Raw genomic sequence first — 17299 nt, 5'->3', positions numbered from 1 at the left:
TACACGTGCCCCTTGATTGGTACTGCTTTTCCCAGCAAGCTGATGATGTGGCTCAGTGGTGATTAGAAGTGGAATGCCTGTCAGCAGGTTGGGCAGTGAACAGGAAGCAAGTGCTCTGCAGAGACAGATCCTTGAACTGCCTACAGCAGATCTATGAGAAGCCACAGGCCTACTGAGGTCAGCCTGCACTGTCTGTCACATGCTGGTGTGGTCCTGTGCGCACAGATTCACATTCATGGCCTTGGCTGAGAAGGCATGGAGGCAGACATGGTATATGGGTAGCAGTGACCTTGCTGGGACATGAAGTTGATTTGTACTTGTTTGGTGAGGCCGACAAGTAAACCTACATCACAGGATTCAGCAGTTATAGGGCCAGGAATTTACATGGTGTTCAGTGGGACCTGTCATGAACAGTGGCTTTTGTAAGGTCTTAATATTGTTTTACTCAAAAAGGTCATTAATAAGAGAGGAAACTTTTAACAAGGGCAAAAAAACAATTTTGAATTACATGAGTCTGTGTATGAAAAACTCAATAAAAATGCAATTTGATGGAAAGCAGGAACATGCAAATTTTTGTTCAAATTTAGAGAGTTATAAAGGATTTGGAATGAGTTTATTTATACATGATGATTCTAGCATATGGAATCATGTGAGCTGAATATGCAGAGCCATTGCTTGTGTTGTCTTTGCCAGCTTCTTCTATGTACATGGATAACAGTCAAGTTTTGTTTTAAAAAAATTTGTCATGGAAAAAAACTATGTTAATGAGATAACCTCCACAAAGTTTTTGTCATGGAAAATACTAATTTTGGGATGATTTCTAGATACAACACTCATTTTTCATTATGCATTGTGTAGTATTCTCTGTACTGCAGCATATTTTAGAGAAAACGGCAATTCAGTAATTAATAGAATATTTCCTATATAGATGCAAAAAAAGCATGTGCCATGAAAAGTTTTGAACTGTGTGCTCAAAAGCTTTTATATATTTAATACTGTTCAAAATGGAAAAAATTTTTTCTTCCTGCCCCAATGAAATACAAATTCAGCTATATGGCATCATGACCTAGAAGATCAATGTAAAACGTAAACTTTTCTATTCACTAATGGTTAATTTTTTATGATATGATTTGTTTAACTACATAAACTTTTTGAGATTATTCATTATCATTGGTTACATATAGATTTTTTAAATTACTGTGTCTAAACTCTAAACACAGTGTCAACAGAGGTTTAGGGTATGATGTTCGCATTTTCAGAACCTGTGGGTACCACCCTCAGTCTGTCTGTGCTGCCTACTGTGAGGACAGACAGACTGGTCCTTAGCAGTGACAGTAGCTCATATGCAGGTTTAGCCATGTAACCAAGCCAATCTTTCAAGAGTCACTAATGAAGAAGGGCTCTGGAGATTATAGACTCTATGCCTTTAATTTGTGTACCTGCAAAGAAATTTAGGCAGGACAACTACAGCGTAAATCTGTGAAGCAAAAGTTGGCTTTCTTCTGAGCATCCAGCTTCCCCCATCACCCAAGATGTTCATAGAGAACATGAATTGGGATAACTCTCTTACCTTCCATTTACTGAATACTTACTAGGCACTTAAAAAATTATGAACTACCTCTTTTGTGCAGGTTGTACTTTGGGCTTATCGGTATAGTGCAGTGATAGCAAACCTTTTAGAGACCAAACTGTGACCCAAAATCCACTTATTTATTCCAGAGTATCAACACTGCTATTAAACCTGAATAGTGAGGTTTTAGTTGAGAAAAAACAATTCATACATTAATATCTATTATCTGAGAAGAAAAACATGTATGCCACAAGAAGTAACTTGTAAACAATAAACAAAAGAGACAAGGAATCAACTCTGTCAACATGTTTATTCCAGCTGATCATGGTAGTGCATGCTTATAACCCCAGAACTTGGGAGGCCGAGGCAGAAGGATCACTATGAGTTCAAGGCCAGCTTGGGCTACAAATTGAATTCAATCTCAGCTCAAACTGGATAGTGAAGTCCTATCTCAAAAAGATCCTCCTCCCTGCAAAAAAAAAAAAGTTCATTCCAGTGGGGCTGAGATATGGTAATAAGCCAGATAATTTTCATTGGCTTATATCTATGTGACTTTGAACAAATTACCTAACTCCTTTATGCTTTTACCTTTTTCATCTATAAAAATGGAGGTTATGATGGTATTCCTGTATGTAACTGATACCTTAATGAAATAATTCCCACAAGGCATTTAAAAGAGAATCTGGCACATGATAAATGCTCAAAGAACATTTGCTATTAGGAGAAATAATGCTGTGCCACGTATGCAATAACCTTGCCAGAAATGTCAAGGTCACATCGGAATGAGCAATCAGGAAATCTAGAAAGACGACCTTTGAAGTGGGACTTGAATGACAAGGTGGAGCCAGCCTAGAGAAGTTCTGGAAAATACACTTTCTAGGGCAAAGATTTGCTTAACAATTGCAAAGACACAGATGGGCTTGGTATGTTCAAGGAGTTAAGGCTCATTCACTTGGGGTTAGTGAGCCTGACAGTTAGGACAGGAGGAGGTAGGTCAGTAGGGGTTTAGACTTCATTCTGAGGACAATGGGAAGCCTTCCAGTCTTCAGTGAGAGCATATAATAGATGTCATCTGATCTCTGCTTTCAGAACATTGCTCCTGTTGCTGTAGATCAAAATGGAATGTGGAAGTACAAGAGTGTGACCAGGAAACAACTCAGGCTATTTCAGGAATCTAGACCCACCAGACTGGTGACCTGCACTAATGTGCTAATAGGGAAGTGATGGGAAGTAGAGAAATTCTGAATTCATAGAACTTGCTGGTGATTAGATATGAGATAACAGGAAGATGGGCTAAGGGCTGACTGTGGAGTTGTGGGAGGGGATAGAGGAGGTCCAGTGGTGGGAACCGGAGTTCTAGTGAGGGTCTCATTGAGATAGAGATGCCTGTGAGACTTGGAGCTTGACAGATCAAAAAAAATGAGCCTTCAGTAAAGCAGAGGTCAGGATGGAAAGCCAGTCATTATTCCCAGGCAGAAATTATCTTCTTTATTGTATAAAAACACTGTGAGATAGGTAACCTATAGCTATGAGAAGCAAAAACAATGAAAACTGTTTTTAAAAGTTAATTTTAGGCTGGAAGTGTAGCTTGGTGGTAGAACACTTGACTAGCATACAGAGGTCCTGGGTTCAATCCTAAGGAGCGCTGCAAAAAAAAGAAAGAAAAGAGTTAATTTTAGATTAAATGGGTTTCCCCCTTGATGTAATGAATAGATCAGTGTTCCCAAGTATATACATGAATTCATCTCTGTCTCTGTCTCTCGCTCTCTCTTCTTTCTCTCTTTCTCTGGAAAATGAGCTATACAATAAATGAAATAAGTGAAGCAGATTACCTGCCTGGAAAAAAATTAAATTCTCAATGGATCAAAGATTTAAGCATGAAAACTAAAGCCATGGGGCTGGGGATTCTCAGCTTCATAAGCGCCTGCCTTGCAAGCAGGCATTCATGAGTTCGATCCCCGGTACCAATAAAAAGGAAAAAAAGACAAAAAAAAAAAAAAAAAAAAAAAGAAATTAACACAAAACTAAAGCCATGAAAGCTCCACAAAAAACTATGAGAACATTACCTTGGTGGATGGTTTTTTTGTAATTCAACATTCATAACTTTCAAAATAAAATATTAATAAATATTATCAAACCTGCCTGGTAAGGTTAAATAGCAAATTGGGAATATGTAGTTATAATTCATAAAAAATCAGTATTTAATACAGGAAATACTCCTGGAAATTAATACAAAAAAGAGCAACAATCCAGTACATATAAAAATGACACACATGGTTGATAGAAAAAAATATGAAGAAATCTTCAACATCTTGTGTAAATTAAAATGACACATGTATTGTTGATTTTTCACTAACCGAACTGAAAGAAAACAAGCAATTTTTTACTTTGGTGAAGTTGTCACAACTCTATAGAGAGCACTTTGGTAATGTGTAGATAAAAATATGTGTATGGGTACATTTTAAACACATTAACTCTTTTTTTAATTTTTTGTCTTTTTCGTTTTTATTGGTACCAGGGATTGAACTCATGACTGCCTGCTTGCAAGGCAGGCGCTTATGCTGCTGAGCTAAATCCCCATCCAACACATTAACTCTTGACGTAGCACTTTTACTTCTTGGAATTTATCCTACAGATACATATACACACATTTGAAATACAGTTGTTCTTCATTCGATTTGTTGTGACAGTAAGAAGTGGTAATAGTTATTAAACATTTGATTAAAATTAAATTATGGTCCACATATGGGATTGAGTACTGTGCAACTCTGAGCAGCTGCAAAAAAGGAATAAGATAAACTCTATGCACTAAATAGAAAAATGCAAGAAATGCTGGGTGTTTGAAATGAGATATGTATATCTTTGTATTTACGCAAACTCTAGAAGGATATATTAGAAACAGGTAATGGTGACTGTCCATTAAGGCAGATGGGAGCTGAGAGAATAAAGACAGGAGTGGAAGGGAAGAAAATCTCCACTGGAGAGTGTGTCAGATTCTTGTAATCCCAGCTGTTTGGGAGGCTGAGGCAAAAGGATTGAAACATTGAGGTCAAATTGGGCAATTTATCAAGACCTTGTCTCAAATAAAATGTTTAAAAAGAACCAGAGAAGTAGCTCTGTTTAAGAAAGCAATTGCCTAGTGTATACAAGGCCCTGGATTCAATCCCCAGTACAAAAGGCTAGGGGTGGCAGGGCGGGGGATCTCATCCAAAACCCTCCATACTTTTAAAAGTTAAATTTTATATCTTACTTAGAAAAGCAAAAGAATTTTTATACAGTTATTGCTCATGGATTTTTAAAATCTTACAACTATTTTGGAAAGCAGTAAATAACAGATAACAATAAAATACTCTACAACCCAATTATCTCTAGAAATTGTTGTTGTTGTTGTTGTTGTTGTTGTTATCTTGAAGTCCTTTATTGCATTCACTGTTTTTTAAAAAATTTTTTTAGTATTTTGAAGGTAGTAAAATACAGCAGAACAAAGCCAATTGAGACAGTGCAGTCAAATTGGTACAGAAGGTCACAACAAGTTACTGGGATAACAGTAATAGGTGCCATAGTATATCTTGTTATCTTCTCAATAGTTGTTCTTTCAATCAGGTATAGCAAAATCAAACCAAATACAGAACATTATAGAACTTATCAAAACAGAATATTGAATAGAGCAATACATTTAATCAGAACAAAGCAAAACAGTGATATCATTATTGCCTTCAAAGAGATGGTAGAAGGAAATCCCCCCTATTTGCTATATTGTATATGGTTAACCTCCCAAGAGATGCTCAGATCTCTGGCTCCCATTTGCAAATGGGATGGTGGTGGTAGTGGTGGCTGGGATGTTTGATTCTCAGCCCGTGCACCGATAAGTCTCACGGCTGCTCTCCAGGGAGGTGAGCCGATTGGTTGATTTCCCAGCACTCGAAGTTCCAACATGGCGTGGATCTTAGGAGACACTGGCTGGTTCTCCCCCTGGGGCCTCGGCCATTTGCCCAAGCCATGGCTGCTTACCAGGGAGGTGGGCTTGTTTCTAGAAATTTATTACAAATAAGTAAAAACTACACACACACTATTCATTTTCATGGCAGCAATATCTATAGTAATATGGAAAAAACAGAAGCAGCCTAATAATATAAAGGTGATTAATTATGATATAATGTATATACTAAACCACTGTGTAATTGAATTAAGACCATGCTGAAATGTTTTCATTCAGCAAATATATATTACATTGTGTTCCAGGTGTTAGGAAAAATCCATGCACCTCTGGAATTTATCTTACTTGGAGGGGAGAAGATGGAGAGTTATTGCTTTTGCATGTGAATTATACATAGCTTTGCAGAGAAAATATCTGAGGAAAAATCTCAAAGTTGAGTTAGCAAGCTATGCAGGTGTCTGGGGGAGAAATCACAGCAGAGAAAGTGTATATGAGAGGTTATGTGGCAGTGATATGCTTGGCATGTTTGGAGTGGCAAGGAGGCAGTGTATCTCTGTTCATCACATTGTGTGGAGAAGGTACTTTGGTTGTGATGAGGTCTGGAACTGTGCAGTGAGGCCTTTGGATTTTATTCTGCATGTGATACAAAACCACTGTAAATTTTAGAACACAGGAGGAAGTGGTTAAAAATGCCTATGTGAGAAGTAAAAGGGTCTAATTCTTTTAGTAGGGCAAACTTCTGGATAAAGAGATGGTGCATGACTACAGATAGTGAAGAGGCAACACTTTGTGACTGATTTGAGGTGGAAGAATAGAAAGGAGAATGTGGAAGGAAAGAGCTTTGGGCAGCACGATGATTGGTAGGTTCATTAAATGAGACAAGAAATTCAAGAGAGAGAACAGAGTTGGTGAGGCAGGGATTATGACATGCTTCATTTTAGACATGTTGAGTTTGAGGGAGCTGTGAGCCATAAACACCGACAGGAAGAAAACTAAAGTAGACACAGTGATGTTTAATCAGAATTACAGGTAGTGTGAACTCACTGTTTTTCAAGGGATGAATGATTGGGTAAATAAACAGAAGGAAATATGCACTGATGTATGGGAGAGGTTGTGTGCATACCCCTTCCCAGCACTGTCCATTAAAAGGCCCCGCAGCATTGACATACCTCATTCAGCACCCAGACACTAGCTTCTAAATACCCAAAGAAACCAGTGCTTGCTAATTAAATAGGTGACTCTAGGTCTGTATGAAAGAAAATACAAGCTAAGTCTTGAACATCTTCTTATGTTAGAGCGTAAGAATATTCTCAAATGACAAAGATATCAGTAAGAATTGAAAAGATATAGGATAACTTCATATGCTTTAATTTTGTAACTTGAACAATATTTCTAAAATGACAATATGTAATCTATTAACTAGTGATTTCCTACTGTTATTTTTTTCTGAAATTCTATATAACTTGTACCCTTTTTCTGCTTTTTTTCTTTTTCTCCTTAAATAAAATTTAAAAAAAAGAAAAGATATAGGATATAACTTGAAGAGAAGTACTACCAGCCAAAGTTTATATGTTTTGAGCATTGAAATAATTGATAGTTTTATATATAACCAATCCATAAGAATCTGAGTCTATTCTGACATAAAAAAGAAAATGTATTGAAAATTCAATGAGAAATGGTATGTTAGTACATAGTTTTACATTATCTCATACACAAGATCTTCTTTTGTTGAATTTCAAAAGGAAGAGAGTAACTTATTGAGGCACCTGACGTATGACCTTCATCAAATAATAACATCATTGGTAATGGGATAAATCAGAATACCACACCAACTCACAAAAGGTAATTAGCAGTATAGAGCACTTTTCTGTGTACTACCAGTGAAACATCAGCTAAATCTCATCATGAGAAAGTGACAAACAAAAATTAGGAGTTTGTATTCTATATAATAATTGGTCTTTATTCTTTGAAAATGCCAGAACTATTACAGTAAGAAAAGACTACAGAACCACTGCAGATTTCAGGGGATGAAGATATATCATGGCAACAAACTGTAGCACATAATTCTGAATTAACCCCTTGTGCTTTAGATGACATTAATGAGACCCTGATTAAAGCACAAATGGGATATGAGAATTAGATGAAAGCAATATTACCATGACTGTCCAGTGAAAGCTGTAGAATGATTATATAAGAGAAAATCTTACTTGTAGGAATATACACAAACACACTTGGGGATGAAAGATCATGTCAAGGACTTAGTATGAAATAATTTAGGGGAAAACATACTTGTGTAGTGTACGGTATTTAGAACCTTTTAGTAAATTTGAAATTGTACAAATTTTTTGTTTAATTTATCACAAAAATAATTAGGAGATGAATAAATGGAAATAATCAAGACTCATACTTTCTAGAAGGTTGTCAGGATAGAGGGTGATAAGCTGCAAGAGGAGAGAGAATTCACTGAGCTTCCAGGGTGTCTTGGTTACTTTTCTCTTGTGGAGGTACAATACATGATGCCCAAATTGAAGCAAGGAAAGATTTTTTAGCTTACAGTTTTCTGAGGTCTCAGTGCATATTCAGATGGTTCTAAGCAGGTATGGCTAAGGGGCAGCCATTCATGGCAGCTGCGAGTGACAAGAGCAAAAGGGAAAAAGCAGGGAAAGCACGCCTCCTTCCCTCTCCTATACGGTATGCCAGTTACCTACCTCTGGGCGAGTGCAGCACTCAGGCCACCAATCCCAGCGCTAGACAACAAAGCAATCACAAACGCTAGGTTCAGCCATGTTCATGACTGCATGATGCTTGGGGGGACCACCCAAACACAACAATGACACAGTCTGCCCACATGGTAGAGCTAGAAACTGGAAAGCCATGAAGAAGAGATGATGATCATTTCAAAGCAAATCTGGAAGTGGCAGGTGTCCTAGGCACCCAAGCCAATGGTGGGGAGAAAACTGGAAAGAATGTTGGCTGGGCATGACAGCATCCTGTACACTGAGTGGGCTTGAGAAAATTCATTCCTGGGAGCCTGGAACTACTGTTCTCTCTGGGACGGAAATAGGGTCATCCTCTAAAAGTGACCACATGTCTACTCTCCTAAGAACAATATACAATTTAGTGTTTGAAACTGAATTACTCCATTTTGTAATATATTAAAACAATTTAATATTTCTCAATGATGTTGTTCCTAGTACATCTATTCTTGGGATTGTAAAAGAATTTAAAAAAATACAACAGCCTTATATGTAAGCATTTTGCTAAAACAGTTTATTTAGTAGGGTCAGAGCAGGTAGAGCATGTATGTGTACTTCACAAACATAGATGATTTATCAGGCATTACATTAGACCGAACTGGTTTCTAGGCCAGTTAGTCAGCTTAGGGTGTGAAACTCTGAGTTAGAAGCAAATCATCTAAGCATGACTCAACACTGTGTTCCCTGTTGGGTCAACAGGCCCACTGCAGTAGTGCAGTTTACTGTACCTCACTCAACTCATTTAGATTCTCAGCTGGCTTCTGCACTAGAGCTACAGAACCATGAAGATTATTCAGATGACTATCTTAGAAGGTCTCCCAAGACCATGCATATCTAACACTATTCTAGATGCACAGGAAAAGTATTGGTCCAGTGCAGATAGCCTCTGAAGGCACTCAAGCTTCATTCCCTTACAAAACCCTGAGAAAGTCTGTCATGACTCTCGTTTTGGCCAGAACCATTTGGTAATCCAGAGGAGCCAATCCAGAGGAACCAAAGCATAAGCCCTATCGTTAGTGTCCTGTTCCTTACTCTGCTGTTCTTTTATCTTTCAGTAATGAGAAAAAATGAGAGTACCACATTTGGAAGTGAGTTCTCGACAAAATAAGTGGAAAATGGCCACAGTCTACTCAGATTGCCTGAGTTGAATGACACATTTTGAATGATAAACTTTCTTATAATAGACTCTTTTCCTGTTTTATCCCCTTTTCCTCATTGTCCTTGTTTTAATTTAGAACTTTACTAAGACATTATTTGGTGAAGGTGATATCTGCCAGGCACCTCAATGATAAGTTATTCTCTTTCCTTTTGAAATTTAAAAAAGACATTACTAAGATATTAATGCTTCTTTTCCTAAACCTGTACTTTGTGGCAATATTTAGGTCTCACTTTATGAACTATATATAAATTATATTAAATCTGCTATTAGTCCCTAAGGGAAGTGACTACATCTCATATGTTCTTTCCCCATAAAGCCTGAGTAAATGCCCTTGATTAATTCAGCTTAGTACAACAAGCATATATTGATCATTTATAATGCACAAATCTCTAAGCACAGGGCCCTGATAGATATATAGAGAATAATAAATATGATTGATGCCACCAAGACACTTCCGGGATAAAAAGAAAGAGAAAAGGTTTACTCAAATTGCTATAATATAAAGTGGAATGTGCTAACTAAAAGAAAGAACTAACCAGCCTTTCTGGTAAGCTGCACATGCCATGTGGGGCCCAAGAAGAGAGGAGTCAGAAAGGGCCTCCCAAGAATTGGCCATGCTAGGACTTAGAAGAGCCCACCTGGAATCCAGCTAGCCAGCCTTTCTGGTAAGCTGCAAAAGCCATGCAGGGCTCAGAAGAGAAAAGTCAGATAGCACCTCGCATGAACCTACTGGCTTATGGGCTGAGAATCACCAAAGTCCCCCTCTCCCAGAAGAAACTGGCTGGTTTGGAGGACAGACTGAGTTGACAGCAACTGAGATACAAAAAGCAACTGAATGCTTGCATTGCTTGGTTAACTTTGCAGGCCTGGGCCTAGCTGTCTGAGCATCTATAGGGAGGATAATAGTTGTAACCTAGTAAATATAGGGGATTTCCTTCTATTTTGTTTTAGAAATCTAATATTGCTCTCACTGTTTTGTTCTGATTGATTGTTTTGCTTTATTCTATAATGTTTTAATTGGTTTTATTCTGTTTTGGTTTGATTTTGCTATATCTGATAGAATGGACAACAGTTGTGAAGATAACAAGATATACTGTGGTAGCCATAGTTTTCCTATTATCCTGCTTTGAAGTTCTATACCAATTGCACTGCTTTGTTTGGTTGGATTTATTCTGTTTTGTTGGGTTTTATTATCTGTAAAATTAAATAAATAAAGAGAAAAAACAAATCACTTTAAGTACAAAGGAAAACTTATTTATACCATATGAATGACAGAAGTCTTCATAAGAAGCATGGCATGAATTTGACTTGGAAAAACAAGGACAATTAGGTGAGTGGAGGTGGTCAGAACTGTCTGATTCAATTAGAGAAATGGATGGGAGCTGAGATGGAGTAGCATCTTGGTCGCCATACACTCAAGCACTTGTGTGTCACAGGACACACAGGAATGGTTGGGATACTCTCAGAGGTAAATGAGTGGTGAGCAAAATGGTTAACTGTGTCTCTTAGGAAAAAATACTTTATCAGCAACCCATGAAAGAAGACAAAGAAGGGAAAGAATAGAGGTTAGGAGACCAGTAAGATAATACGGGGATGGGGTATCGCTCAGTGGTAAACTGCTTCCTTAGGTGAGCCCTGGGATTTGATCCCCAGCATACTCACACATACAGCCCCACCACTGTAAAATGGACAGACAGTGGTAACCAGATGTGACAAAAAGAGAAGAGTACTCGATTTTGAGACAGAGTGAATGGAAGAATGGTAAGGCCACACCTGCTAGGAACACACAGAAGGAGAAGCACACGACTGCAATGTGAGTCCTGTGTCTAATCAGTATAAAGGTATAGGATAGAGGAGATGAGATATTAGTTGGTTAGATTGCTCAGTATTCACTGGGCCTGCACACATTTAGCAGCCCAGTATAGTGTGTAGTATAAGGAATAAAGATGTGCTCATATAACTCTTCGCCAACAGTCAACTAAAATTTCCAGAGGCTCCAAACTCTTTCTTAAAGATGTATAATCCTATGAGACATTATTTTTTCAATATTACTGGCATATATATATGTTCTTTAAAAAAGAACCCATGGTGGCACATGCTTGCCATCCCAGTACTCTGTGAAACAGACAGGAGGATCACATGTTCAGTTCCTGCCTGGGAAATTTAATGAGACCCTGTCTCAGAATAAAAAAGATAAAAAAGAGTTGGGAATGTGGCTCAATGAATGCTCTAGGTTCAGTCCCCAATAATACTGAACAAACATACATACATAGAGTGTGTAATACTTCACATTTTTGGTCAATTGATTTCTGACAGGTATACCAGATAATTCAGTAAAGAATAGTTATTCCAGAAACGTATGATGAGAGAACTGGATATCCGCATAGAAAAGAACTGGACCTTTGCTTTATATCATGTACAAAAGTTAATGGAAAGTATGTCAAAGACCTAAATAGCTAAAATTCATTGCCCTATATATTAATCAGTGGCTTCTTTCATTTTCATTTTTTTTTTAACTTTTACAGTGGCTTCTTTTAGGCAGTGGCTTCTTGTAAAATAATATGAAAAGCATAAGCAACAAAAGACAAATACATAAATGGAACTTCAAAATTTAAAACTTTTATGCTTCAAAAGACTGGTGTGAACATGAAAAGAGAACCCACAGGATGGAAAAATATTTTGCATATCGCATAGCACATATCTGATAGGGACTTGTATCCAAAATATATCAAGAATGCAATGCAATAAGATAACCCAAATTTTAAAATGATCAAAAGATTCAAATAAGCATTTGCAGTACAGATATACAAATTGCCAACTAGAACATGATGATCATTATCATTAGTCTTTAGGGAAATACAAATCAAAACTTCAGTGAAATCTACTTCACACCCAGTAGGATAGCAGTAATAGAAAGAAGAGCAAGTGCTGAGGAGTATGCAGAGAAGTTAAAATGCTAGTGTGGGACTTGTAAAAATGTAAAATGATGCAACCACTTTGAAAAACAGGCTGGCAGTTCATCAAAAAGTTACAGAGTTACCGTATAACCAAGTAATTCTGCTCCTAGGTATATATCCATAAGAATTGAAAACATGTCCACATAATGTCTACACAGATGTTCATAGCAGCTTTACTGTCAATGAAAAACAACAGTGAACATCATCTGATGGATAAATAAATGTGGTATGTCCATTTAATGGAATATTATTTAGCAACAAAAAGGAATAAAACATTTGTACATACAACAGCATGGATAAACATAGTAAACATTGTGCTAAATGAAAAAGCCAGACATAAAAGGCCACATATTACATGATTCTATTTATGTGAAATATCTATACTAGACAAATTCATAGGGACAGAAAATTTTGCCAGCAACTCTGGGGAAACAATGAGAGTAACTACTTACTGGATTAAGGTTTCCTTCTAGGGTGATAAAAATATTCTGGAACTAGATAGTGTTGATTGTTGTAGAACATTTCAAATGCCACTATTGTATACCTTAAAATGATTTAAATGCTAAATTTTGTATTTTGCCACAATAAAGATGGGTGAATTTTATGGTATGTAAATTATTATCTCAGTAAAGCTTTTATAAAATAATAGACTTGTAGCATACATTACTAACCAAGGAATTTTATAAAAATATATACATACTAGATAGTTCAATTTTTATAACATTTTTGAAATGACAAAATTTTAGAAAGGAGGTTTCTGGATATTAGGGAAGGCAGTGAAGTGAGGGAATGGAAGGAGATAGGTTATAAACCCCTTATGGTGACGTCTGTTCAGTATTGTGGGAAAGAGTGGACTTGAAACCAGGCAGCACTGAGCTAGATCCCTAACCCTTTTTGTTTTATTATTTTGGGACAAGTTCTCACTGGGTTGTCCAGCCTGGCCTCGCATGTATGATACGCTTGCCTCAGGCTCCTGAGTAACCAAGATGATACGATAGCTGTCACTACCGCACCCAGCTCTGTTTAGTTTCTTGCCTGTGGCAGAGGATGGAGGGTCCTACACAAATGACAAAACTAGAGAAACCATATCAAACTACATACTGGTAAAAGGTAAAGAAACGTGAGCAAGAGAGGTAGACTGTGTCAGTGGCGATACCCTATGATTTTGTACTGTATAGTATATACTGGGGGGCCTGGGCAGGCTGTACATGGGATTTCTCTGTAGTATTTCTTACAGTTTTGTGTGACTATAATCTCAAATAAATTTTAATTAATGAAAATGCACAAAGCAGTGCGACATGGTGGCACATGCCTGTAGTCTCAGCACTTTAGGAGGCTGAGGCAGAAAGATTTCAAGTTCAAGCCCAGCTGGGCAATTTAGCAATTTTATGACACTCCTCAAAATAAAATAAAATAAGGAAGGAAGGTAGGTAGGTCTGGGGATGTAGCTCAGTATGAAGGCCTTGGCTTCAGTCTTGGGGGTGGGAGAATAAGGTATCTTTAAAAATTTCTTCTCTAGGTAAACTACTATCAGTGCATGAGGTCTTACCTCCAAAAGCAATAAGAAAGACCAAGGTCCAGGCTAGCACTGATTATGTCAGTGGTTTTCATTGTGTCTTCCTTAAAAACCGAATTTGCAGCAGGTGGTGGTGAATCTCAGCAATGCATGTTTTTCAGAGCTAAAGAGGATGTTAAGTACAGACAAAGCCCTTCTCTGTTTTTAAATTAAGATTCAGAAGAAAGACTGTTACTCCTTCCTAGTCACTGATATTAGAAAGTTTACATGTCAACATATCAACAAAGAGAAACTATGATTTTTAAATGATTTAGAAAAAAACACATTTCTGTGCAGCAGAAACAGTGCTGTTAACATCTCACCATGTTAAAACGATAAACAACAGGATTAACTGTTTACTTTGGGAGCGCCTCGCTGGTTGTTTTTGAGGAGAAGAACACAATGTCCTGCTGTCTCTGGTTTCCCGTCTGGGGCGCTGCCGAGCTCCGCCCGCCTTCCACCGGCCCTGGCTCCCTCTCCCTCCGGAGCGCCAGGTTCCCCACACTGGGGTCGGACTCCGCCTGGCGACCCCGGCTCCTGTTCCCTGTGACGCTCTCATCTTATTTTCGCACTTCATTCTTCAGTTTTTTCTGTTTCTGCTTTGGGTTGAGGCTAAGAGATTATGAAGTGGAGAGGAAGATAGTTGTTGATCTTCAGAGGTTGCAGTTGACAGTGACCTAGAATAAAACAGCCGGGCTTGACTCTGATTCCGGGAATTCTTGGTGGACTGCTAAGAACTGCCTCCTCACTGGCGTAAACATCCCACAGGGTCGCTTAATAGCGCTCACGCTCGCCTGCTCTCTCGTGCTTTCTCTCTCTCTCTCTTAAACACACACACACACACACACACACACACACACACACACCCCTCTGCTGTTACACATACACACACACACACACACACACACACACACACACACACACACACACCCTCTGCTGTTTCCCTGGCTGCCTTGCTTGTGGATGTTGAGCCAGTGAATGAAAGAAGGGGAAGTTTTGAAAAGTGGGGGAGGGCCACTGAAATTTTCAAAGAGGAATTAAATTATATTTCCTAAATCTCCCTCTACACACCAACAGTTTTGCTTCCCTTGTAGTATGTTCTGGGGCCTTTTCAGATGAACAAGATGTGTATTTTTTTTTTAATTTTTGGAATACTATCCAGTGCACAAGAATATGACATTGAGCTGGTAAGAGCCAGGAAGAAAAACTCCTGAAAGACAAATATTAACTTCATATTGGACTTTTACACTTCCAACATGATACAGCTATAGTGGAACAACAGACCTCTTATCTGTATGATTTCATGTTGCTGAGAATGTGCTGTGGCATGTGGTTGCATCTGGCACAGATTTCAGCTGTTCCTTCCAGCATGGTTCAGGCCTCACCCTCATGGCCCAGAAATGCACAGACTCAAAGTCCTGTGAATGGTTTCTGACTGCTGAAACACAGGAAATACATGGACACTGCTCTATGAATCTGTCTTCTGGCTGCTTGCTCTGTTCCCATTTGGGAGGGGTAGTTGAGAGCAGAGGTAAGCTGTGGACACTGGACATTTTAAATCTGTCCTCCCTTCCTCAGAGTGCAGCTTTGCTTTACAGAGCAACAGTGCAGTAGCTGATCTGTGAGGTCAGTGTCATAAGGCCCATCACAAGCTGGCTTCCCATGTGAGGAGGTCATGTCTGGGCGCAACAGTGTGGCCTTAGCTGTTTTTAGATCCCTCCCTCTGAGCCCTTCCCTTTTTAAAAATGCACACACACAAGGATCTCTAACAACACTTTTTCTGGTATGACAGAAACAAAGATTCTGAGCACAGGAGAGGTGCAGGCAGGGGTCTGGGTGTGAAGCAAGCAAAGGTACCTGGACTGTGCAGTTGCTGTCCACATTCATCAGCCTCAGAGCTCAGAACAGAGCCTTTTCTGCAGGCCATGCTGAGTTCCTGTGTGTAGAGCCATGAAAACGTGGGGTTATTTGGATGAAGGTCTTCTTTTAGGTTTGGGAGTAGCACTGAATTTAAGATTAAGTGGAACTCATTCGTCAAAGTGTTTGTCCAAGAACATTTGTCTCATAGAATGCATGCAGTTCCATGGATCTTATTCTAGCCATTAACATTGTTTCCTCCCTATATGACATTTTTCTCTTCACTGATCTAAGCATTTCTCTAGGTTAATTTTTTCTAAAAATAGCAGTGGCCAGGCATGGTGGTGCATGCCTATAATCCTAGCACTCAGGAGGATAAGGCAGGAGGATTACTATGAGTTCGAGCCAGACTGGGCTACATAGTAAATTCAAGACTGGCCTGAGCTGCATACTGAGACCCTGTCTCAAAAACCAAAAAATGGAAAAATAGTATACCTGTCACTTTAGTTACAGAGTACTCAACAGTGCTCAGTGCTATGTGGGACGTAGAAAGTCACCGACAGCCTATCACTAGCAGCAGGAAGTTTGATGTGACTGAATGTCTATGTTTTTCTTGAACAGTGGCATGCCAATAAAAGAAGTTTCAGCCCAGAGAGCTTCCTAGGCTGTTCAGTGATCCCAGAAGGTCCAGTACCCCAACCCTTGTATGTGTGAATTGCTCACCCATTTTGAGTCACATCCTCCACTGAGCAGTTTGGACTTCTAGGTTCTGTGTTAATCAGCTCTGTCCTTGCTTACACCCTGACCGAAGTCACCCAATTCCACAGCTTCTCTGTTCTCTGAAATGAGACCCACATCCGGCCGCCTGCCTCTGAGGCTCCTCTGTTCTCCCCAACTACTTGCCTCCTTAGAAACCCCAGCCAGTATATATTCGCCCTGTCCCCCACCTGTCATTCATGACCCCACTTTTCTGTCTCTGCTTTGAGATGTTCTTATTGTGCAGTCTCACATGCTGTCAGAGGCCAAGGAGGCACAGTGTGGCATTGGTTTGAGGTTTGAGGACCACATGTGGAGGAAATGGCACAGGGTGAACTGAAAAGCCCAGGCCTCACCTGAGGAACAGCCTCCATGGCTCCAAAGTCCATAGGCATTGGTGGACTTAGTACCATCAGAGCTGCAAGTTTCTCAGGACAACAGAAAAATTTAAATTCATATGAAGTCTTCTAGTGTTTAAGATTACTCACTTAAAAAAAAAAAACAGTTAACACCGAATAAACCACAGAAAATGTATAAGCCAGTAGACTTGTCCTGTGAACCTCATTTGAATTCTTTATTCAAACCATCGTCTACCCAGTCCTGAAAGTTACCTTTCTGAAACAAAAATTTTCCTGGGACATTGTTTTATCTGACACCTTTGAATGGAAGCCTAAAGTTTGCTCATTAATGGAGGAATAGGTGAGCTGGCACAAGGGGCCATTTTTCATCACAGTGGATCCTGAACAGGTCAG

The 17299-nt window shown here is 38.8% G+C and overlaps 1 protein-coding gene and 1 long non-coding RNA gene across 9 annotated transcripts in view; one reads left to right on the top strand and one right to left on the bottom strand.

The window, feature by feature from the left end:
• Spidr (scaffold protein involved in DNA repair) overlaps nt 1-17299 on the top strand; it is a 398515-nt gene that overhangs the window by 298602 nt on the left and 82614 nt on the right. The gene's annotated exons all lie outside the window — the stretch shown is intronic.
• On the bottom strand, nt 1865-16604 carry LOC134478158 (uncharacterized). Its single transcript, XR_010050638.1, has 4 exons — nt 16515-16604; nt 15792-15870; nt 14258-14611; nt 1865-3215 (listed from the first exon to the last, which is right to left on the bottom strand). It is a non-coding gene; the product is annotated as an uncharacterized LOC134478158 (long non-coding RNA).

The sequence above is a fragment of the Cavia porcellus genome, unplaced genomic scaffold (assembly GCF_034190915.1).
Source record: "Cavia porcellus strain 051 isolate PalLab524CR breed Dunkin Hartley unplaced genomic scaffold, mCavPor4.1 scaffold_11, whole genome shotgun sequence".
Classification (NCBI taxonomy): domain Eukaryota; kingdom Metazoa; phylum Chordata; class Mammalia; order Rodentia; family Caviidae; genus Cavia; species Cavia porcellus.
This window is presented reverse-complemented; position numbering and strand designations above follow the sequence as displayed.